The sequence below is a fragment of the Heterocephalus glaber genome, unplaced genomic scaffold, assembly GCF_053883595.1.
Source record: "Heterocephalus glaber isolate CG9 unplaced genomic scaffold, H.glaber_assembly_v1.0 deba00001538, whole genome shotgun sequence".
Lineage (NCBI taxonomy): Eukaryota > Metazoa > Chordata > Mammalia > Rodentia > Bathyergidae > Heterocephalus > Heterocephalus glaber.
The window spans coordinates 1124159-1150286 of NW_028258333.1; the positions used below are offsets into that span (position 1 = coordinate 1124159).

Consider the following 26128-nt stretch of genomic DNA (forward strand, 5'->3'; position numbering starts at 1 on the left):
TTTTGCAGCTGCACGTAAGCTGCTTTAGAGCACATCCTCACTTCCTGCCACAGCTGAGGGCTGGGTAGCAACTGCTGAATCAAAAGCTGACACTGATCCACATTAACCAGAGTTTACTGTTTCACTGAAATTTGCAACTCTTCTTCAGTACACACCAAAGTTTCAGAACAGTTGTGTCAGACAGATTCTGTGCACATGATCGTTGTCTAGGTGAGGAGACAGGTTTCTGGTGATTTCTCCTTCTACATTATCCCTAAGTCCTCTCCCTACTCCAAGTTTACTTTCTTTAAATGGCTGAAGATATAAGAGTGGAAAGCTGATTTCCCCACAACTGGGCATAGGCAGGTAAGTGTGCAAAGAGCTTTTCTCCCTGTGTAATGGGAGCTGTCAGTTTTCCAGTGCTCTGCTGACAGTCACAGCTCTACCTGCAGTATAGTGGGAACTTTGTATCTCTCTCCTCTGGGAACTGTCTGGAGCTCATTTTATCACAAACCAGTCACTTGTGCATTATGATGATATCTAATTTACACTAATAGTCTATCATCAAAGGGGAAAAATATGCAAAAGATCTGTATTCTAACACTCGTTTCTGCAGCTCACAGACCAAACTGGTGAAGCACTGAGAAAGATCCTGTTTGGTTACTGAACAAATGTGAATGTTTCTTGACGAGGGAAAGATCTCTTTTCTTGTCTGGACGCCTCTGACCTCTGGGCACATGTAGAAAATTCTGAGTCCATGATGCTTTGCTTTTCAACTGAAAACAGATGCAATATTTCTCAGCAATAAAAAAAGAATATTGCATGCTACAAACCACCCCCATCTCAACAGCATTGTACCACATTAGAAACACCAATTGGAATAGGGTACCTACTGTAAGATTCTATATATGTTGTATTGTTGAAATAACGGAATTATAAAGATGGAGAACAAATCAGTGGTCGCCAGGAGCTTGGGATAGTGGGGCAGAGAGTGACTGTGAAGGGTGGTTCCACAAATACCGCTGGGTCAATGGGACAGATGTACAACATATCTTGAAGGCTGTGATGGTTACACAAATCTACACGTGATGGAAGGACACTGTGCTGTACAAACGTATTGCAATGATAACTTCCTGATTTCAATATTTTATCGTAGTTACATAAGAAGTAAACATCAAAGGAAACTTGATAAAGGGGGCATAGGGCCTTCCTGTGCCATCTTTGCAATTTTCCATGAATTTATAATTATTTGAAAATAAAAAATTATAAACTAGAAAAGTCCTACTGAAACACAGAATTGTGCCAGGGATTTATAAAATTGATAACGAACTGTGTTGATATTGGATGTTAATAAACTTTAAAGTTGGTCCCCTGGTTCAACCCACATTGGACTTGACAAGCATTACAAAAAACAGCGCATGTTTAATAGGGTTAAATTCAGTTATAAACTCTCCCTGAGTTCTGCAATTCACCCAAGAGACTGACGGGATTTTTCAATGTGTGTATAAACATTTTCTGTGTCAAGAGATTGGTGTAACCTTTATATTCTCTAGATGAAATTGATAAATGGAGCTCCTGGTTTAATTGCCTTAGGTAAACAATTAAGTCTCTCTATATAACACTGCAACAGAACTAAAAACATTTCAATAAAAGCATAGCCTCAGAATGCTTTAAGTTGCTGGTCCTTTGGGAAAAACATTTCTCTCACAAAAGCTTTTTTCCATGTGAAATGGAAAGAATTTAACAATGAATTAAATTAATGTCCTTGGTCACTAGGCTAAAAATTGTGAAGCACAGAATTACAAGCTGATATCAGATTTGCACAGACAAAGGAAAAAATAGTGCCAAGATGCTCCAGGATCTTTAAGAACATTTGAAGACGTTTCAGTATTTGGTATTTAAGGTAGAAAGAGTTTGTTTTAACCAAGCTGAACCTTGCAAAATCAGACTGGTTTGGTAATTTTAAGGTGAAAACAGAGATGTGTCTTCTCCCTGATTCTATTATGTCACAAATCTTTTGTTAGCATAATCTATTTTACACAAGACTTTGTTTATTTCCTCATTTGTGAATTAAGATGGACTGTGTAAATTCCTAACTTTGGTTTTATTTGGTAGATAAGCTGACACTATTGTTTTAGATGATAAAAATGTAAACAGGTGCCCATCTAGATTGAATTTTAATAACACATTTGAAATGGTTTGTTCTTTTTAGCTTTATATCATTCTAGAAATTCTGTTAACTGAGTCATTCCATTTAACTTCTTTGGGTAGAATTTTTAACGTCTTCTTTTTGCTTGAACACTGGTCATGAACACGTGCAGACACACACATACACTTCAAAGATCTGTAGATCTGCAGCTGTTTTGACCTTCTTAGTGTATACATCCATGTCGCCACCCATGAAACACAAAGGGGGAGGGAGGGCTATGGGGGGATGGACATCGTGAGCTTGTGTGAGTCACAGGTAGCTTTCTGATCTTGGCTGACATCCTGAAGCTCTGGCATATGATAATATCACTCTCAGGTACAGCTCTCCTAGCCTGCTCTACATCTGTGACAAAACTGAACTCAGGGGGCTGTGTTTAAAAGTTATCCATAGTATGATTAATGGATGCTTTATGCATTAGAATTCTATGGCTGCTATAACAAATCAGCAGATACTGAGTACTTTAAAACTACACACATTTATTATTTAGCATCTCTGTAAGTCAGCAGTACCAGATGGGTCTCACTGGGGTAAAATCATGGTGTGGACAGGGCTGCATTCTGGAAGTTCTCCGGGAGCTCTCCATTTGCTTGCCTTTTCTGGTTCCAAGAGACAATCTACATCGGTAGGCTCTGGCTTTAAAGCTAGCAGGAATGTCAGTGGAATCCTCACTCTGACTCTCTCACACTGCTCTGACCCTCTTGAAGGCGCCCTTGAGCCTTCTTCTAATTTCAAGGACCCCTGTGTTGACACTGGGTCCAGGGGAAAGTTCAGTTCTCTCCAACTCAAGATTGGCAACCTTAATTCTCCTTTGCCAGGCAAGGTGATACATTCACAGGTTCTGGAGATTAGACTAGGATAGCTGTGCTTCTGCCTGCTACACTCTACTGGTACAGCAGTTGTAAAATAATATGAATGTGCCTCTAGGATAATGGAATTTGTTTCTGTTTACAAAGGAGACTGTATAACATACAAATATCTAGATTATGCTGATATCTTAAAGAAAATAATACAAGATATTTGGGGGTGATCCATAAGTTACAGAAAGTCTGAGGAGACGTGAACCTCATTTGACTTGGGTTATAATGCCTGCAAATAATGAACTGCTAGAAAACTAAAATGTGTTAGAACCTTTATACAGTTTGCCTAGTGTTGATGAGTTTACTAATAAGGTAGAGAAAAGACTGGTGGGCTTTTTACTGCAAATGTTACCAAATGTGGCGTACAAAAATAATGAAGCATATCAGTCCCCTTCCCCATCACTTGGATAAAATACACAGCACCCAGAACATAAAGAAGGGGTTTAATTTGCCTCATCATTCCAGGGGATTTCGTCCATGGTCCACTGGCTCCAGACAGAAACATCACTGTGGAAGGCACTGTCGGGGTAAAGCTGCTTAGTTCATGGCAGTTGAGAAGCAGATGGGGAAACAGTGGTAAAGAAAAGAGACTGGGAGGACAGACAGTCCCCAAGGTTGTGCCTCTGTGACTCACCCAGATACATCAAGAAATGTGCTTTCCTCATCTTCTGGGTGGCCCCCAAGTCAGTCAAGTTGACACTTAAGCTCAAATGTCACATAAAGTTGGTACTGAGTTTTACCCTTGGTAAAATGGCACGCTGATCTCTGAATATACACTCTGCTTTCAACCAGAAACTGTATGTGCCCAAATAGCAAAGGTTTTTCTTCTCACCAAAATACTCCTACTTGAGATCTTGTCAGTTTGGGGGTGTTTTTGTTCATCCTTTCAATCACTTTAGCAAAATTTCCTCACTTGTGAAAATCTTTTAAATTAATAATTTAGCAAAAGATCCTTACTTATGAAAATGCTAGAGTTCTTAATAACTGATGAGGTTTTTTTGGGTTGCTGCTTTATTTTAAATATTATCACTCTGAACCAAGCAGAAATTAACATTTTGTCTCCAGACAATCAGGACTTACTACATTCATATCTTGTGTCCCTTGGTAGTTCTTTTTGAAATTGCCTTCTGCAAATCCACAACCCATAGCAAAAGTAATAAACTTAAAAGACTCTTTAACATGTATAACATTTGGGGCTTTCCAAGACACCAAACATTTTTTTCTGTCTCACCTTACAAAGGATGAAAATATAATTAGATATGTACAGCACTCTGTAGGTTTTAATGTAACTTACTACCATGGAGAGCACTGTCCTGTTCATATGGATCCAACACAAAATGGCATGACATGAAAAAAAAGAAGCTCAATTTCCCCTTAATTATGATGAGTAAAACATCATCCTTGTGATACCGCTTCAGCAGCGATGGGCCTTTCACACAGACAGAAGCACTGTCCTGTCACACAATGGCTCAACAGCAACCATTCTTTTAAGAGAAAGATTTCATTTATAGATCTTGAAGAGCCACATCAGTAGGCAGTAACCCTGCCATTGGATGAGACACAGTGCAGACCGTGGAGATTGCTCAGGGCCCTTTTTGTTCACAGGTCTATACTTGGTCTCATTGGAGACCATGACTGAGTACTTAGGTATGACACATGCCTCACCTTGATGTTATTGGCTGTGATGTGTATGTGACCATAGTTATCCACCCTTATCAGCACCAGGTGGTTTTGATGTTCTTCTCTCACCAGCCTAAATTCCTGTGCTAAAACCATGGCTCAGCCATTGTGTCTTCTGGAAGAAGCATCCAAGCAGCCCGATTAAAGGGCTCTTATAGGTACCCTTGACACCTACAGGCTTAGCAGGGCATGGTGGTGCAGGCCTGTAATCCCAGCACTATGGGAGGCTGAGGCAAGGGGATCACAAGTTACAGTTCAGCCTGGGCAACTGAGTGACTTAGCAAAACCCCTTTATCTGTGATTCCCGTATGTGGCCATCTGATTATCTGCCCGATCCCCATAACCTATAAGCTACGGTAACTCTGTGCTTTGTTAATCTACTCGTGGAGGGCCAGTTCCCTTGCAATAACTTTAAGTGAAAAATCCCTCTCTCTTTTTCATGCTTTGTTTTCCCATCTCCCTTTGACAAACGGGGAAGTGGAGTTGGTGGCTCCAGTCCTCCAGTCCAATCCCAACAGTCCTTTCCCAGAACTGGAGCTGCCATCTCCCTCTGCTCTTTGCGGCTGCCGGACTGGAATAAATATTTCATGAGATGCTTTATTTTGTAAACGAGGTTTTGTTTATGTATCCTATTGTTTTAACTGATTAGAGATTTAGTGAGAGAGAGAGATATCAGCTGGATCTGGTGAATCCAATGGTTGCCATGGGCAGAGATTAAGACAAATTGTAGAGAAGATGCCAAAGTTCTTGATGCTTTCTTCTAATAACTCTGATTTACAAAAAACAAGTAGTGTTATAACACGTGTGAGAACCTTTCTCATATGACCAAATTTGTAAGCAGTTGGTCTGAAGAAATGATTCAAAATTAACTCAACTTGTGAAAAGAAACAATATCAAATGAAGCGGAGTCTGAGAGGTTTACAGCACACGGTATGCAGTTCTTTCAGGAATTATTACCCCAAAATAAATCACCTATTTCATCTGTTCGGAAGACAGAAAGAATTGTATTTTCAGCACCTCGAGGTCTCACACAGGGGAATTCACTGAATTAGATTCTGAGAAATCTCTCACTGTTGAAGCGTCAAGAACTGTAAAGCAATGAGTAGGAACGGGAGCATGAAGGTGGCTCAGATAGGCATATTTAACTAGCACGGGAAGGATTCTAAAAATAAAAAATGCAGTTAATTAACTGGTTTGCTGAAGCACCTTTTTGAGCTAGAAATAAATTGATTTTTGAGAAATATTGAAAATGAAACAAGAAACTGAGATAATACATTTTAATAAGATTTAAATAATTTGATTAAATATTAAGCATGATAGCCAAAAAATAATTACCTGAACTCACTGCCTAATTTTAGCAGAATAGAAGTAAAGATGAAAATTTAAACTTAACTGATTCTAGCTTCAGGGGAGAAAACTATGAAGAGCTTTTTATTTTTAGGTCAAGAATGTTATCTATCAAAAACCAACAATCTCTCTCCTAAGACAAAAATGTTAGAAGACAATGCTTCCTGAGAAAGCTGAGATCAGTATTTCCACAAGAAAAGTTTGTTTTCTGTACTAAAGTCTGAAATTCATTCTGTGACCCCAGGACCTTGGGATAACATAGTGATGACTGCAAGTAGCCTAATGCCGAATTATAAAATCTCATTCCCTCATTCTTGGCTTTTCAAATTGATTCACACCTTTGCCAAAATAAAATAAGCCTTAATTACTGATACGGGAAAGGGAATCATCTAGAATTTTCTTCATGTGCTACTTCTGGCAGGTTGCATTACATAGTGGTCTAACTTTTTCATGAACATTCACATTTATTATTTCTATTTTTGCTTTATGTCACCCTGGGTGCATAAAAAGGGTATGTGCAATTTCCAGTTCACAGAGAAGACAAATGTGGTTCAGAGAGGTTAAGTGGCATGTGCCAGGTCACACAGCTGTGTCCTGAGCTTTGGCATGGAAACTCTCCTCTACCCTTGTGCTATCTTCTCTCTTTCTTCTGAGCTCTTTTCAGAGGTATGGCCTTTCCCACCTATGTGATACTTCTCTGTCCTTCATTTCTTCCACCAGTCATTTTACAAACATTCATCAAAGTTGTACCCAGCTAGCTGGTGGATCTCATTTCAGTTTCCAACAATATTATAAACTAAGGACAGGATGACACTGAACACCTTTTGACTACTGGTAAGCTCACGAACAGCTGAGCTAGGCACTTAGACCATGCAATGTAAGATGCAGTAGTGCTGTGACCTTTCAGAACTGAGTTCACACTTAGTCTTGCTGCTCTTGTTACCCACTTCTGTGACAGGTGCTCGAATAAAAGTTCTACAAGATGCTGCACTAGCAAGGTTTTCATATAACGGAAGTGTGGGAAATGCTGTACATGATACTCAAGTCTGACTTACAATGTATCACCAAGTTTACTTCTAATTAGCAAAGTGGAGGATCTGTGTTGTCTAACAGACAAAATGTAGCCACCTGGTTAACTTAGTTTAATCCAGGCTTCCTCAAACTTGTCTGAAGAGAGAAAACCTTTCCCCTCTCTGGAGAACTGGCATGCTGAGAGCCTCACTCTGAGTCACCCTGCTTTCCTCAGTACTATACCTACTATCATGCTTACCTTCGATCACTGGGTACCCACAGATTTTTACCACAGAAGAAACTGTAATCCATAGCAATTATTATTTTATAATATTGATTAAAAACCAGAATTTAGTGAATCACTTTGACTGTGAAAAAAAGATGAGTAAACACGGGTCGTATATTCGAAGCACTGGCCGACAGGAACAGGTCACCCTGTGCACACCTTACTCCCGAATACATCTGTCTTGTTTTGATTTCAAACATGCTTCCTTCCTCTGATTTCACAAATTTGTGCCTTGGCCACAGAGGACATCGAAGCGGGATGCTAACAGGACTTTAAGGTAGGTGAAGTCACATGCTTAAGGCCACAGAGCAAATACTGTCCAGAGATGAATGTGAGGGGTCTATCTCTGCAGTCCAGGTGTAGTCTAGGCTGGGAGCTAACAGTGCCCGAAAGGAAGTGAGCAGCCTGCTGCAGTTTGGGATGACAAGAGGGGGGAAGAAGGCAAATGGTTAATCAAAGGGCAAGCTGCTGCACGCCCTGAGGTAAGGAGCCAGGCCAAATGTGATGAGTCCAATTCAAGTATATAAATTCCACCTGCCTGAAGACACCTGCAGCTCTTTTTAAATTTCATGAATAATTAACGGCGTTCCTTTGAAGGCCTATAATGGTAACATGTCTCCTTTGAGAGGCGGTTGCTGTCTGTAGAGCAGCCATCTTTGCTGTCCTTAGCAAAGCTCTCTGCCTGGTCTGTGGAGCGTCCAACTGAATGTCTTTCTTCCGGGGCCATTCTGTGTGTGGAGCAGCCAGCTGTGTTTCTTTCCTGTGATAAACTTTTATTCTGTTTGAGCCTTGGAACTGGCCCATGGATGAGTTTCATCATATAGGTGGCTAAGAATCCACGCTAGCCAGTGACTTCATAAACTAGAGACATAAATAGCTTTAAGAGAGACATATCATTTGCCTAACATTTCATCTTGCTCCTTAGCCAATGAGATGTTCATGGAAAAAAATCCCACTACAGATTCTCAAATGGAGGAAATTCACTGTTCAAAATCCATGTAATTTCTTTGTCAAAGTTGATTTTTGTCCAGGTAACTACACAGCCCAGCCAAGCACTGGTTTCCAATAGGCAACTCTAATTCTATTTTTAATCACTGAGTTGAGCTGTGAGTTCCAGTGAGTCTTGTGTGGTTTTGGGGGATGGGTTCCCAGGGTACCATTTTGTTTAATACAGGGCCCGCAGGTGAACCTCTGGGGACAGGAGCCCAACACAGGGCACCGCTGGCCCAACTGTCCCTCACCCTCAGACTACATAACCAGGTGCCCAGATACCGGACCTCAGTTTCAGGGCAGGGCCTGAGCTCATTACAAGCTCCCTGTCCCGCATATGCTTAGGAGATGCTCCCCTAACCTAGCTAGAAGAGGATCTAGAGCAGCCTTTTCCAACCAAAGGAATACTAACTTTTTGAAAAAATGCCCTCATTTTGAGATTGATATTTAACATTAGCAATTTATAAAACTTGATGTCTAGATTAAAGCTTGTTTAGTGTATTCCTGTGGATTTAATAATTTTTTTTAAGGATAGAGAGATTTGGCATCTTTTATATTTTTATAGTACACAGAATTTCTCATTCAAGAGAAAGAGCTTTAGAACCCAAAGATATTGACAAATTATTTTAATAAAAGTTAGTTTGTGTTTGAATATTTCCCTGAATTCCCTAGCTAATGAACACAGTGCTCTTACGAACTGTTAGGCTACATAATATTGCCCGCTTCTTTGTTAATTAACCACAGTGGACATTTTGAATAAAACTGTTAACATTATTAATTTATCCAGAGTTCCAGCACTTGCACTGTAGGATTCTGTTGCATGTATAAAACTGAAATTTAGTAGGATTTATATCTGATGAATCTAAAAACTTCAATGAGAGTTTTTTTTGTACTATGGTAAAAAGATAAGTAAATATTTTAATTATAGGAACTATTCAGAACTAGGTAGGTAGAAAAAAGATGAGGTGTGAAGATGAAAAATAAAAAGAGATCAAATAAATATAAAAGAAAAACAAAAATGAGTTTAGAAGACCAAAAATGGATCAAAGTTTATTTCCACTAACCCTTTTCAATCAAAATGGCTAAATATTAAATTTGAGCCCAGCTGACAACCCACTTATTAGAAGCAATATTTAACACCACAAAATTCTAGGAAAGAAAGGAGTTGAACAGTCCTATGGCACTTTATTTATTGTGGTGGGATTTCACTTGTTGCAAAGGAGAAAGATACAATGAGCAGAAGAGATTGCATGGGAGACTTTTTTTAAAAAATCAGGAAGATGTTAGACACAGGATAACTGCAGACATAATCAAGATGATGTCATACTGGAGTGGGGTGGGCAGCCAGCCCAATGTGACAGGGCTTCTTATAAAAGGGAAAAACCTGGATTCAGAGATAGATGCACAGAGGGGGATGAAGACAGAGGTCCGGGTGATGCTTCTAGAAGCCAAGGATGCCAAAGATTGCCAGGAGCCAGGACAGACACATGGAACACATCTTCCCGGCCCTCAGGAGGTGCCAACTCCTTTGCTACCTCTACTCTCCAAAACCATGAGACAATACATGTCTACGTTTTACCTCATTTCTTCAGTGGGCACTTTGTTATGGTCTCCCATAACACTAACACTAGCAAACTAACACACTGCTCCACTTGGGATTAGGTACATGTTTAAAGCAGCCACTGTGAAGAGAAGACTGCAAATAGCAGCTAACCATCCTCTGTTCTATTTGACAAATATTCACCTATCATCAGTCATGTGTTCTTTCATGTAATCTGTCATTCCATGTTCAGCACCCTTTGAAATCTCCTTGAATGACATCTCCATTAGCCAAATATTTTAGATTAGTATTTAAGACAAAAAAGCAAAAGCAAACTAGCATGAATCAATACAAATCACGATGGGTGAGCCCATCACACTGGTGGCTGAGATCACTGCCACTGTCGCTGTGCCCAAGAGATCCTGCTCCAAGTCCCTGGAGTTAACTGAACATGGACCGCATGAGACCGCAAGCTGGGGACCCTTTCTCTAGAAATTCCTTGACAGCAACATGGAGGCCGCGTGTTTCCGTGGAGATAATCACCACCAGGATTGGGAATGGAAAAAATGTCGGATTTTGCCGTAAAGCGCCCTTCTCCCTGAGTCCCTGCATGAACTTTGGAAGAGTTAATTAGACGGCTCTCATGATCATAAACGCCTCTGCAAAACCATGATTTTCTCAGGAAAACGAGAAAGGTGCACAAGGGTCTTCGCCTTGGGAATGAAAGATCACCCTCAAGTAGTTCACTGCTTCAGAGAAGTCGGGGGAAAGCCAGGGCCATCTCTGCTGCCCAGGAAGATGAAGTCACCAGAGGGGCTGGGCCAGGTTCTAGAGGAACACAGGGAGTAACTCAAGTCCATGCAGTTGATGAAACTATCACTTGTATTTTTTACTCATAAAAGGCATTGTGCTGGGCTGTGGGTTTACGACAATTACCCACCAAGGGATTCTCTCTCTCGCTCTCTCTCCCTCTCCCTCTCTCTCTCCACACACACACACACACACACACACACACACACACACACACACACACACTCATGCTGTAATTTTTATTCATTGAAGTCAATAAACCATAGGAAGATTGATAGGTGTAATTGCTTCTTATGGTGGAATTGGTCTAGACATACCTTATTACAACTTTTTATATTTTAGTCCTGGCAGAATTGAATGCAGAGCACAAGGCTGTGTGCCCCACTCTGCTGACCATATTGGCAGCTGCCCTTGCTCACCAGAGGAGCAGCAGCTCTCTGAGACTGCCCGACAGGACCCCTGCAGTCTGGTCGAAGGTGCCCTCCTCTCCTAATGTTGTGAATATTCCATAGGAGTTGGTGCTGTCAGGGTTAACTCCTGCTGTTCTCACTTCCTACATGATTCATTCCTTTGCATGACTACCTCACTCCTCTAGGCTAGTTCTGGAGTCAGTGTCTAGGAAGGGTTTCTAAAGCCCTCTTCTCTTAAGGCTTCTTCAGTGGCTCATTCATCGCCCCAAATTGTCGCTCACCTCTTGGTTAGCTGGAGGAGCTGTTCATCTCAGCATTGCCCTCAAGGCAAAGAACACAGGTGCCACCTGCACTCCCCGGATGTCCTGCATCGAGGCAGGCCTTCCCCCAAACACAGCCCCAAATGATGCGTCAGTCCATCTCTGCATCCACTTAGCCATGCACAAACCAACTAGAACCCCATGCAAAAAACACCACAGCAAGCTCTGGTCAGCCCTGTCAAAGGAGCTGGTAAGATGGGAATGGAAGCCTTTCCTGAATGACAGTAGCTGCCTTTAGAGATTTAAACGATCCCCTGTCAGTCCTAAATTTAATGTCATGATGCTTTATTTCCTCATAAAAATCTTGCTCGCTTATATTCCTTGGTAATACGTTTGGTTGCCTGGGAAACCAGAAGAGTCTGTGCGGTAAGAGAAATAGTATTTAGGAGAGAGTTTACCACAGCAATGTTTCTGAAGTATTCTCCCATAGGGCAGTCTTCCATCCCGTGATGGACAACATACCCACCCGAGCTGCTGGAGCAGCCGCCCGCCCTGGTTCCATGGTTACAGGCAGGTGGAGTACCTATGGTGACCCACGTGCAGATCTGTTGGGGGTCACCTCAGCCCTGTGCCCAGCTAAAGTCATCTGGCTGGGTTACACAGTGGCTCTCAATGGATTTTCAGATATGTGGGGACATAACTGTATGTATTTAAAGAGACAGGAAGGAATGCTGGGAAGAGATGGAATTTTCCAGGTGTCCAGGGCTTCTTAGGAGATGTCTGTACAAGATCTGGTGCAGGGTTCCCCAGCCTTGGCACCAGGGATCTGCACACTGCAGGGTGGCCAGCAGCATCCTTGGCCTCCAGCCACTAGGTGTCAGTAGCAAGTAACTGTCCCCTTTTGAGAGCGACTGCTCTGGGCGCTCAGAGGCGAGACCAGGTAACTGCTGGCCACCCGAGCAGGCGAGTCACCTTCTGAAAGTCAAGTTATGGATGCTTGGGGAGCGGGAAGGAGCGTGTCCTGTGCGGAAGTCTCCTGATGTCTGGTCTGTACTACTCCCGGGGCCTCAGTCGCCTAAGAAGCTCCCGGAACTTCGCGCCTCATGGGCTTCTGGAGGCTTCCGAGTGATTAGAGGGGCGGGCGGCAGCTGTGATCTGGTGTAACTGACACAGTACAAATTGCTTGTCAAATTTCTCTCACTTGTTGGCAGAGTGCAACCGTGGGAACATGTACACAGAGAAAAAGAAATGTCTAAACATGCAGAGGCAGACGGCGCGCTAACTCTGAACCTGAGGAATGGAGATGCCAGGTGTGCTGTGCTGACTAACTCCCAGCCGCCCCGGAACACCACCGTCCTCCCTGGGAGGCGCTGGTGAGCGAGCCCTCGAGCTACACCCCTTCGGCCTGGTTACTGTCTTCCCTGCTTTGCAAGCGTCGGCCTCCCGTACCCAGAAGGCTTCCTGAGATTCTTGTCCATTCTCCAGACACCCAACCCCGCCCCTCGTTGCATGCTCCGTGGTCAATAAATAACTGGGTGCCATGCTAAGTAACGTAAAATGTGCTTTTTCCCTAAAGAGAAACTATCTCACCATTTCAACCTCTTGGAAGTTTCTTCCTTTACACAGACTTGTGAGGCACATGCAATCTATAGTGTTAGTGAGGGTACATTCTGCTTTTCATATGTTGCTCCTCGGTGCAGCAACCTGACTAGGGAACCAAATCTTATCCGCAGTGAACTGCTGAGGAAGCCAGTCTGAGAAAAACTATTCTTGTGAAGCTAGAATGCTGTTCCTGGTGATAACGGAGGGTGTCCATTAATAACTGACTTGAAATGGCCAGGGCTTGATTAATAATCTTTGTCCCTAATTCCAATTTAGGACCAACCAGAGAAAGCAGAATATATTCTCCTATGCAGTCACATAGGGTACTCTACTCCTACTTTGCCTGCTTCAGCTTCCATAGGTTCCAATCAGGGCTCATCTGAGACCTTTCCTTTCTTCTGCTACTGTATTTACTAGGTTCATGCCTTTGGGTCTCTGGCAAAATTCAAATGGTGGTGTGCCTGACTCAGTTTGCTGTAGCAGGCTCAGCAGGGATAACCTTCGCTTTTCTCCTCTGGTTGGTGTTTGCTCATTTCCACATCACCCTCTGTACCAGGAGGAGCACATGTACACTCTTCAGTACATGGCCCAGGGGACTGGTGCTGTCCTCAAGGGCTCAGTGGGGCTGTTTATTGAAAAATACTGCCATCTCTGTGATGGAGCATGACAGCCAATGCCCAGATGGCCAGTGGGTGGCTCTAGAGAGTAGAGGATGAAGAGAGATACAAGGCCTTCTTGAAAGTGGAGAGAATTTGGATGAGAGATGGGCAATTAGCTATATGGATTTGGGCCCAGAGCCACAAGCCTGTGAAGAATGAAGACATGACATGGCTCCCTGACTGATGGAGCAATCTTGGTAGGAATGTGAGACGCCTGACAAGAAACTTGGCCTTCATGACAAGAGCTTTACATTGTCAGCCACTGCTCCATCTCATGTTCTGGGAATTTGTCTTGATCATGTTTACAGCTCTTAGAAGAAGAATAGGAGTAGGAAAATATAGACATTAGACACTAAAAAGTAAACTTATGTGGGATATGACCATGTTCTTCTAATAACTGGGAAATCAGAATTGCAAAGGCTTTTCTGAGAATTCAGTCTTGAGTAATTCCTCTCATTTCCAGAATTATTATTATTTTGGGTATGGACCCTGTAATGTCTGTTTCCCATGTTCACTTAACAAATTACACACATTGACAGTCTGATATTTTGTTGATTTTGGACTCCTTTAAAAAGGCAAATATAAGTGACACTGTCAGTCTTCATATCCCAAACTGAGAATAAACTTCAAAAGTAACATGGGATTTTGAAAATATTAGTTTATTTTTTTTTCATAACTGGAAGCTGTGCATTTAATAAGCTTTGTCACCTTGTATGTTTCTCTCCTGTGAACTCTCTCCACACGTAAAGCATGCCCTGGAATCCCAATGTTTGTGAATGTATAAATGTGGATTCAGGTGGGCTGGGGCTTGGTCTTTACTGCCTGAGAACAGAGATTCTAGGGAGTAACAGAGTGGTGGAGATAACAGTGGGAACACTGGACCCCAAGTGCTTGTTAAGTAAAAAGGAATTTTAGATGATCATTAGCTTTGTATTATCTGTGTTGCTGCTTCCCCTCGATATCATCTGGCCACCTATCCATCACGAAACAGAACAACTTTCCAGATGCATGTATCTTTTCAGTCCATGGAGAACTAAAACTGTACCTCTGGAATCTCTTCCTCATTGTCCCTACACACACAGCTGCGACACTGAATCTGCCTGCACGTCTGACTGTCTTCATTAACATCACTTCATTATCTTTATGAGCATCATTTCCTATTCCAAGAGATCCTTGCCCAAGCAAATAATTTGACTGTTCAATGCAGAAACTTGTGGAAAGCCCTATGAACTTTTCAATGGAAACTGTCAAAGAATAGTTTGTAGCCTAAGACTCTGAATTCTTGTTTCTACCATTACCGAATGTGGTAAGTCCTAGCATTGAAAGGCCTGCCTTGGAACCTCGGCTTGGGATTCTCAACATAATCTCATTTATCCTTCCAAGGCACTACCTGAGCTCCCTCAAGTGCTGTGCAATAAATCCAGCCTTGTGTTGGAGACATTTGAGGGTCAGCTGTCCTACCACTGAGGACCATTTTCCCCCTCACTGGGAACTCAGATATGAGCATGTGAGGCAGCTAGCTTTTTGTGCTATCCCTTCATTATTATGCTATACATTTACTGCATAACATATAAAGTTTGTATGTTTTCATTAATATGACATTAATTTTGGTCTTCCCCTCCACAAAACTTGTATTCTCAGTTGCTTTATTTCTTTGTGTTATGATAAACTAGACTCAAGTAGGGCAGTGGCTAGTTGAGCTGTAGAGTTCATCAGAGCCTCCTAAGGACATGACCTAATATATGCAATTTAAGCTTCAGAGGAATTAGAATAAGGAATGGATGACAGCTATGATGTGCTATAAACTTACTACCAGGCCAGGTTAATCTCAGATGACTAATCAATTTGGTCTTCCTAGAAACTTTAAAGGTGCATTTCTCTTTTTCTTTTCCTACTATTTTTTCCTTCCAAGCTTTGATGATTTTGCAAGTGGAAGCAAGTTTATCAGAGAAGTCTGAGAGGAAATAAAAAGCTTAAGTAGTGCTATGAGTGCAACAGATGGATTTCAGTGTCTGTAGGAAGAGGTTGAGCTCTTTGGTATAAAGAAAAGCACGTTCAATACCAAAGAACGAATTCGACTACATCCGATAATGCACTCAAATCCGCCCTGAGAGTCCTCATCTCCAAGGATTTGCCTGGAAATATGCTTTCTGCCTGAGATTCTTCATGGTTCCCTGGAGATGCCCAGCAATAGCTGTGTTCTGTGAGCACCATGTGGGTGAGGCGGAGTTGACAGCAAATCGGAGATGACCCTCTCCCCCTAAAAGATGAGGTCTAATGGAGGGTCATGAAATGTATTTGATCCACTTTGTGTTCATGTTTTGAATTTGTTTAGGTGAGCTGGTTTGGGTAATTAAAGCCTAGAGTTCTTAGGAGTTTTTTCCCCTCTCAAAATAAAGGAATAGCAAATGGACTCTCCAGTCTTATCAAACTCTGCACAGGTGCAGGAGAAGGTAATTACAGGCACTCCAGATCGCGCGACTGTGTCAGCGCAGTGTGTTCGTTAAGTGTCAGCACTTGCCCTCATGATTCCATTACTCGCCAGCAGGTTTCTTGGAAGGACAGACGTGAGGCCTGAATATAAAACCCAGGTGAAAGGAGAGCATTTCTTTTTCAGGAAAAATTAAGCAGCAGCCTAAAAAAGAATTCTTCCTCCAGTAAAACTGAAAATAAAAAATGTGCTTTACAGAAAAGGCTTCATCACCATAGCCTGGAGATAACTTAATATACTGAAAAATTTGAATCTCTTTCTCACAGAGCAGAGAGGCTGAGGAACCTTTCCCTGGGAGATGTGGGGGACCTAGAGCCGCCGTGGGAGAACATCAATGTGAAGGGACAAAGCGTGGGCTCTGCACTAGGGCTGCTGCCACTGTCACCCCCAGGAGAGCAGGGCTGGCAGGGAATAGACTCAGGTCTGCCCTGAGCCCAAGTGTTGTTCTAAGTGCTCCATCATTTCTGTCTCATAACATTCTTAGGAGATCAACACCACTGTTCTCTCCTCTCCATTTAATTTTAATTTTAATTTAATTTAATTTAATTTTTTTGGTACCAGGGATCAAACTCGGGACCTTGCACTTATGAGGCAGGTGGCAGAACCACTGAAGTAAATCCCCAGCTCTTCTCTCTATTTTCGCCAAGAAGAAATAAAGGCACTAGAAAAAAATAACTAACTTGTCCAGGGATTCAAACTAGACACTGTACAGTGTCCAACACTGAGCCAGAAATAAAAGATATGAGGTGTGATAAAAAATATGGCATCTTTAGTTGCACCACTGTGGCTGCCACCATGTCCTGAATCAATTCAAATCATTTACTTCTCATGGTCATTTTGATTTTGGAGAAGAGTCAGAAGTTACAGGGGTCCAGATGCAGTGAATAAGGTGGATGAGGATGCACCATAATGTGTCTATGGGCCTGGCTCTCCATTGGATGGAACTCAGCAGCAATACTCCTTCTATTTTATATCACAACTTGTAATGACACTCCTGAAAGTGGACCTCCAGAGCTACTTCAGAAAGTGACAAGAGTGAGGGAATAAGTGTGTTCTAAGCAAGTATTCTGAGAGGGATTAATGGCAATGTGTCTTTTACTATAAGAATTTAAAAAATACTCAAACATTCACCGTGCATTTCAACCACACCTCAAAAGTGAGGAAGGTCAGCGCTTCTGAGAAGCACATTCCCCGCCCAAGCATCATTGTTCCCTGTGACCTTCATCAGAGGCTCCTGCAAACCCCAGACTGTAGTTTGGGTTCCCTGGGCTCAGCTGTCTTGTCCCCTCCTCTCAGCTGGTCCCCACCCTGGCTTCCATCTCCTTGAATCCCCCACTTCTCTTGGAAGACAGGGCTTGTTTATTTTGCCTGGTATTGTTGTAAGTAGGAGTTTAGAGCAGTGATGGCGAATCTTTGAGAGACCGAGTGCCCAAATGCAGCCCTGAACCCACTTATTTATCACAGAGTGCCAACACTGCAGTTAACCTGAGTGCTTGGCTGCTGGGGCAGTGCTGGACTTGGCTCCTGTGCTAACAGAGAGGGCTCTGTGTGCCTGCTGAGGCACGAGTGCCATGGGTTTGTCACCACTGGTTTAGAGCATTTGCTCTGTAAAAGTTGAAAGTTGTGAGAGAATAACCTTAATTTAACATTTTTTAGATGGCTCGGGGTCTTTTGGAGAGCATCATCTATTTATGTATATTCTAATAATATTCTCATAAAGAGCTTCGATTCCACAGTAAGTGACACTACTTAGTTCCGTGGTTGTATTTACACGAAGAGTGGTTACACGCCATCCCCCCAACCCCAGCCACAGTGTACTCCTGCTTCATTAGCTTCACACACTCTAATGTTAAGCATTAGACCTGGAGCCCTGGTGTGCTTTCTGAGAGCGACACCCAGCCTCATGGCAGTGATGTGCCTGGCTGAATCTCGGCAACGGGAAGAATTCTGTCTTCTACCCGCTATATGTATGCTGCTTTGATCTAGTTCATTTTCTGCACCATATGCTTGATTGAGGAACAAAAAACAGTGAAAAGGTTTGAGAAGTTAGGACTAAGAACACGGGACAAGTCTATCTAAACAGCTCTCCCGTGTCTTGAATGGGTCCACTGGAAAGGCACACAGATTAAATTAGAGAAAAAGCTTTCTCTGAGACTCCCTTATTGAAGAAAGACAGAACTTTCTGTGAATAAACCTGCCATAAAGCCTCTCTGGGGAGCATCCCCCCAGGAAGGAGATCGATCCTTATACTGACACTTGAATGAAAACAACATTATCAGAAGGCACCGTACTGCTATTTAGTCCACCCTCGAGCCCTACATATGCCTGCCTTTTCTAGGAAGCTGGCCTATAAATCATCGCCCCTGGTTCTTCAGTGAGTTACTTGTTCCTGAGCTTATCTGTGGGAATATGAGCAAGGCTTGTCTTTTCTCTTGATAATCTGTCTACTGGCAATTAATTATAGGCCATCTACCTAACCCTGTTAGGATCTGAGTTGGTAGAGGAAATGTTTTATTCCCAACAGTCTGATGCCTGGAGCTGGGTGTCCCAGGCCTGAGCTACTCAAAGAAGCTACTGCCAGATTGCTGTAGAAGACAGCTGGGCTCAGTAGTACTATGCTAAGTGGATTCTGGCTTGAGGGAGAGAAAACCACACAGGGAGGAGCATGAGACAGAGGCAGTGGTTGGCTACCAGCCTACACCTGAGAAGGCTGTGGATGGTTATGGAAGCACATTGGTGAGCCCAAGCCATGTAACCAGAGAGGACTGGCTCATGGGGTACATCCGTGTTTGCTGGGGAAGGGGTGGGATCCACCCGCAAAGCCATGGTGGGTTTGAACTGGCTTCTGCCTGCAGAGAAGTGGCTGCCATGGTCACAGCACATATGGTAGTGTGGGTTCTCAGCACTTACACGCTGAATGGCTTAGATCTAGTGTCTCCCCAAAGTCTCATGTGTTCATAGGTGGGGATTTTGGAAGGTGATTGGCTCTTGGGGGGTGCTAAACTTCTCTGTGGATGAAACCATAGATGAGTGCACATCTGAATGTGCTGTTAGGAGGCGGGGCTTGGGGTGATCACTGGCGTGTGACCGGAAGGGCGGATTCCCCCTCCCCAGCTCCTGCTTTCTGTCTTGCTTCCTGGCCAGCATGACCTGAGCCTCCTCCACTATGCTGTTTCTGTTTTGGAGCCAGCCAACTATGGGCTGAATCCTCTAAAAACTGTTCCAAATAAACCTCTCTTCCTTTAGGTTATGGGTGTCGAACACTGAGTCCCAGTGGTGAGAATGTGACTAAGACGCCCGTAAGCAAGGAGTTCCAGTAGGTTCTTGCATTTAACTGTAGCTCCTGGGACTCTGGACGGTGGAACTAGGCAGGAACATCTCCCATCATCAGGCCTTCACTATGTTCATGCCTGAATCAAGGTGAGCTATTTGAACAATGGTTTTCACTCCTGAGAATAAATTCTTCACCTTTCAGTATTATCAGGGAATCTTCTTTTAAACTGGGAATCTACACAAATGACCGGTATTGAATCACAGCACTTAGCAGGATGCTTTGAATATAGTAATCACTCAGTTAATGCTTACTGACTGAATGAACTCAGGTTACTACTGAAGAATACTGGACAGTAAGTGTAGAATAGGTCAATTTAAATGAACCCGAGAAACATTATAAATTTCTGCTTAGTGCATAATAGAACATCATACAATTCATATAACTTATTTTAAAACAGTGGTATGGTTGCCCCTCCAAATCAGTTATGTATTTTAAATGCATGGTCTTCTTGCACAGTCTTAATTGCACTTGGCCCTAGTTTCTCTATGGGGGGTTTTGAAAACCTTTGTAAAGAATAATCTAGAGCTCAGTGAGCAGGACTCCATGAGAGTGAGCCAGCAGCCTCCTTCCTAGGAGGAGAGGGTGACCTCGTGAGAGCTCACACACTGCTGGGTAGATACCTCGTAGCACCGTGCATCAAAACTGTCTGCGAAGCTTCTGGAGAAAGACTGAAGTTCAGAGCTTGTGTCAGAGCAAGATGCACATGCTCTGGGGTACAGGCAGAGCATGCATCATTCCAAATACCTCTGGAGGTGGTTACATGCTGAGTAGCTTTTCCTTCCTCGGTGTGAAGTCCTGCTTTGTGTTACACCACCATGACATTTCTCCATGTGCGATCATGACTGCCCTGCTTCACACTGCAGAAAGTCATATACCTTTGTCTCCACACTCCCTTCAGCACAGGACAACTGTCCCAGCACTGACATCCAGGCTGCCAAACCAGGAAGCAGCCCCACTGGGACAGTAGCGAGGACTCAAGAGGACACAGTTAGTTTGAGGGGGTACACTGATGGCTTAATAAGGTGAGTCGTGCAGAACATCAATACTGAAAAGCTGGGCCTCAGCTATAAGCAAACGCATGTAAAAAAAAATCTGTTGGGAATTTGAAGGCAGAGCTACCATGATTTGAAGACAAAATCAGAAAGATTTTCCATCCTGCATGAGTCATGAAAATCTCTGAAAATAGCTTGGGTCAAAAATCATGTCCTTATAAAAACTCCTGTGGTATACGAAGATATGTATAAGATTAAGGCAATCATTCACCCATAGCCAACTAAAACTCGAATGGGGCAAAAGGACTGAGTTTCAAAGAAATGGTGGGGCCGGGGATTTAGCTCAGTAGTTCTGCCTCCTGCCTCACAAGCGCAAGGTCCTGAGTTCGATCCCTGATACCAAAAATAAATAAATAAAAGAAAAGAAAAGGTAACCTCTGCGTTTTACACACACACACACACACACACACACACACACACTCCTTACATAGAATTGAAAAAGAAAGAGGAATTAAAATACTTTTTTCCACCTAGAAAATAAGGTGAGCTTGACTACGAGCTAGCTCCAGTGGTTCTCTGGCAATTAGATTTATACGCCTTAAAGCATTTTCCTCACCACAGGCTATTTTCACTTCTAAATGTTTGACAAAGTCTCCTGCCAAGATCTGCAAACAGCTGAAAAACAGAAGATAAATTCCCAACCAGAGCATTTGTATGGGTGGCGTGGAAGGGAGGTAGCTACCCTTGCTGCATTTATAAAGGTACTAGCAAGGAGGAGGCATTTCCATTTATTTTCATTATAATATACTCCATAAATAAATAAGTTGGCACTTCACAGACGGGCCTCCAAAACAATTTCTGCCACATGGAAAACCGAATGAGACACAATGGCTAGGTGTGTGGTCCAGTTCACAGGGATTCATCAAGTCCCTGAAGTGCTACACATACACACACTTCACAGATGAAAGCTGCAGTAGTAAAATGTGACCATCCAGAATAATGAACCCAAGAAAATAAAAGTAAGACAAATAATACCCAACAAGGGAGTCTAGGGAACTGCATGGGAGCCAAGACCTCCCGTCTGTCTGAGCTGACTCCCTCTGCATTATTTTTCCCGGGGATGAACCAGAAGCCACGAGGTCTCAGTTGTAGTTTAGGCACAGGCTCATGTTTAAGGGTTGTATTTAAACCAGTCAGACAACCCTCACAGTACTTCACCATATGACCTGCAGATTGTGCTAAAATTATGTGAGCATATGTGGTGTCAGATCTTTTCACAAAGAAACAACATTATCACTTTTTTATTCAAAAGTAAAAAAAAAATCAGACAAGAAACTTGTCTTTGGCTACCTGGCCACAGAATGCCTGTCCACCTGTGGCTAGACATTTTATTTTAAGATGGGACTTCCTGTAGATGTTTCTGTATTTAGAAAATTAACATAATTGGGATGGCCAGGGATTTAGCTCAGTGACACTGAGCCTGCCTTGTAAGTGCAAAGTCGTGAGTTCGATCCCCGGTATCAAAAAAAACTAACTTGAAAATTAACATATTCTGTCCAGGACTTTAACATCTCTTTTACTGCACTGACAACACAAATGATGTCTCAGTCCTGAGTTCTAAACTAACATTTTCAGCTTCCTACTTAGCATCTCCCCTTTCATATCTAATAAACATTTCAGACTCAGTCCAAGATCAGACTTCTCTTTCTACCATACTCCCTCCCCTCTATCCTTTCCCTACTTGCAACATTCTCTTCTCCATCCATCAGCATGTTCTGGTGCTTCCAACTTTAAAATTTCTTTCCCATCTCCTCTGCTACAGCCTCAATCCAGGACACCATGATTTCTTTCCCAGACTTCTGAAGTCAAGCCACCACTGGTTTCCCTCTTTATCTTTGTTTTAGCATCCAACTGGTGGCCAGAGAAGACGTTAATGTAAATCCAGTCATGTTCTCTCTAGATAAATCCCTCAGAGGGAAAATACAGATTCCTTGCCTGGGCTTAATGGCATTCCTCACCTGCCATTAGGGCCTCTGACCTTCCCCACTCACTCACCATGTACACCAGCCCTGACCTTGTTCCTATTTTTGCTGCAGGCCATGTCCCTTCTGCACCAGGGATTTTGTCCTGTCTCTGAGCTGTGTAACGACAAGCTCGGGTTTCCTGCTCAGGAATCATCTCAGTCTCCTGACCACCACATTCAGCGTTTCTTTCCTCTTGTCACTCTGCAATCCTTTGTCCAATTTTATTCACATGTAAAGCAGAAAGTAAAAATGATTTGCTTGCTTTTGAAACTCTTTTCACCACTAGCCACCAGCTCCATGAAACTTTGATATTGTAGTGAAGTTTGCACATAATAAGCACTCAATAAATACTGGCCAGATGAAGGAATGAACAAATGAGGGAAGTGAATGAATGGATAAGGAAATAAATTAATTCCACATTTTAGATGCCAACAGACAAGGAGAAAATGATGCTAAACCTTTGAAACATCCATCTTACTCCAGCATCTTGGCAAGTGAATTAAACAATCCCTTTGGTCTTCTGTGTTATGACAGCTGAATCATAGCACTTCCAGTCTGAAAGTTGGACTTCTTTATATTTAATTATTCCCGGGGAAGTTTTAAATACTGCACGCATTGTCCCAATAATGATCCTCTATATGTGGATAAGAAATTATGATCTAGCATAAAATTTGTACTCTGGTCCTAATTAGCTTCAAATGTAAACCTTAAATCTTGCCTGCTGTTTCACTCATGCATTTGGCTGCTTTTCTTTGGGTTAAGTTCCCTCCAGGGAGCTGCAACTCAAAAGTGGCAAGCACCCACATTCAAGGGAAAGACACAGTTTCCCAGCATTAACCTTTGGCTCTGTGTTATGATGTCAAGGTCACAGCTCTGGTTCTGTCAAGGTCACACAGGGTTACACGGGGGAAGTGGTCCCCCAGGGGAGTCCGAGTGCAGTAGGGCCTTCACCAAGCTTGACAGGGGCGTGCAGCACATGTGTGGGGGCTTAGAGAACCCACTTCAGAGTGTCAACTTCCTATGCACTGCTTGGGAATGTGCCCGCCTGCTCTTTCACGATTTCCCTTTTCTCGATTTACAAGACCAAGTCCGCACTCCCCCTGTTCCAGAATGGCATGGGATGAACCAGGGCACCACACAATGCCCTGGTCTGCTTTGCAAAGGGAACAACTCTAGCAATGGATGATTCATCTTTTTTTTTTTTTTTTTTTTTTTTTTACCAACAATGTGGTTGCCAATTCTTTACCTTCAACGAAATCAAAGGGGGACGAAATCAAGTTATCAGTTAAGAGATAAAGAAAAGTAACTTCTGATATAGATCCCAATGAGATATTTTAAATGAAATGCATAAGAAGTTCAAAGAATCAAGTGGCATTATGTTTTTTATTAACCTCAACCCTTTATTTCCACACATAAAAATAATTTGAAAGGATCTATGAACCTAAATATGAAAGACTAAAACTATAAAACTTCAAGAAGAAATTATAAGGGAAAATGTTCATGAATTTAGAATAGGCAAGAATTTCCTAGGATACAAAACACATGATGTATAAAAGAAAAAAACTGATAAAATTCCATCAAAATTTAGTACTTTAAAAGACATCATTAAGAAAAATGAAAAAGAGTCCTTGACCAGAACATATTTATAATGCATATAACCTATGATCAGAATATATAAAGAACTCTTACAGCTCATTAATAGATAACCCAATTAAAAAGTAGACACAAGAAGATGATAAATAGCCAGTATAGCACAAGGAAAGGTGTGCAACACTAGAATCAGAAAAATACTGGTCAGTACAATAACAAGATTGTATTATATACTCATTAGGGAGATTAAGTTAAAAGTTTTTTTTTTTTGGTACCAGGGATTGAATTCAGGTCTTTGGGCTTGTGGGGCAGGTGGCGGAACCACTGAGCTAAATCCCTGACCCCTAAGTTGAAAGTTTTAAAAAAACAAATGTCAGCTTAGGGGTGAACCATTTAGAGCTTTCTAATACTGCTAATGTGAATGTAAAATGATATAACTATTTTGGAAAACAATATAGAAATTTCTTGTATTACTGTTAAGAATCAACAGTTCTGTTCTTAAGTTTTTGTTTAAGAGAAATGAAAACACTTGTTCACAATAGATTTGTACATATGGGTTGACTGTCCCTTATCTGAAGTTCTTGGGACCAAAAGTGTTTCAGATTTTGGTTTGAAATCCACTTGATCTGCAAAGAGGATAGCTATTCTTTTTTGGGGGGGTTTCCTGTTGCATGGAGTATTGTTTTCCACCCTTTAACTTTCAGTCTCTGGGTTTGTTTTTAAATTAAGTGTTTCTTGTATGCAGCATATTGTTGGATCTTGCTTCTTGACCCATTCTGCCAGCCTATTTCTTTTGATTGGTGAATTGAGACCATTAACATTGATGGTTATAATGAATACATATTGACTTATCATTGTCATGACGTTTTCTTTTTGTTGCATTCTCCCCCTTTGCGTTTAGTTTCTTGTCATGCCCGATGGATTCATTCTGCTGGGCTTCCTGGGGTTGTGATCCCCATTGTCTTTTCCTAGGATATGGTCTAAAACATTTTTTTTTTTTTGTACTGGGGATTGAACTTGGGTCCTTGCGCTTGCACGGCAGGCAGCAGAACCACTGAGCTAAATGCCCGGCCCTGTCTAAAACTTTTTGGAGTGCTGGTTTGGTATTCATGAAGTTCCTAAGGTGCTCTTTGTCATGAAAGTATCTTATTTCTTCATCAATTTTGAAAGATAATTTTGCAGGGTACATCAATCTGGATTGGAGGCTGTTTTCCTTTAGGGCTTGAAATACATCACTCCAAGCTCTTCTTGCCTTGAGGGTTTGTGTTGAGAAGTCTGCTGTGATTCTGATGGGCCTTCCTTTGTATGTGATTTGTTTCTTTTCTCTAACTGCTTGTAGAATTTTGTTCTTTTGTTGGGTCTTTGGAATCTTAACTATTATATGCCTATGTGTAGATTGTTTTTGATCAAGGCTAGCTGGAATCCTATATGCCTCACTTATCTGTATGTCAAGTTCTTTTCCCCCTGCTTGGGAAGTTTTCTGCCATCACTTCTGTGAACAGTTTTTTTATGTCATCTGCACTCTCTCCTGCTTCTTCATTGACTCCGATCAGTTTTATGTTACTCTTCTTTGCATTGTCTAGCAGCTTCTTGATTGATTTCTCATGGCCCCTTACTATTTTAAAGAAATTTTTCTTTTCCTGGTCACTAATTGCAATCCTACCTTCTATATCTGAAATTCTGTCCTCACATTGGCTCATTCTACTGCGTAAACTTTCAATGGAGTTTTTATTCTCCTGGAAATCTGTTTGCATCTGTTTTATGGATTCCATTTGTTTCCTATGTTGGGAATCCACCATGTTCCTCAGTTCCTCTATTTTTTTTTCTGTGTCCACTCTAGATTTATTAATCATGTCTTGCACTATAGGCACAATCTCTGCTGTTATGTGAGAAATTATTTCTTATTTCATTTTTTCCAGATCCTCTTTTGTTGCCAGTTCAGGGAGTCCAGGTGGTTGAGTATCAGATTGTTCCATCTTGTTTCCCTTTGGGGTTGCCTTAGGTGATTTGGAAGTCTGGTTCTGAGACTTGTTTATGTGTCTTCTCATTTCAACAGA

General features: G+C 42.1%; 1 protein-coding gene and 1 long non-coding RNA gene across 7 annotated transcripts in view; one reads left to right on the forward strand and one right to left on the reverse strand.

Annotated features, from left to right (window-relative positions):
- The window catches only part of Ctnnd2 (catenin delta 2), an 871879-nt gene that overhangs the window by 57839 nt on the left and 787912 nt on the right, over nt 1-26128 (reverse strand). The window lies entirely within an intron of this gene.
- Nucleotides 12004-12926, forward strand: LOC110349280 (uncharacterized). Its single transcript, XR_002395136.2, has 2 exons — nt 12004-12425; nt 12591-12926. It is a non-coding gene; the product is annotated as an uncharacterized LOC110349280 (long non-coding RNA).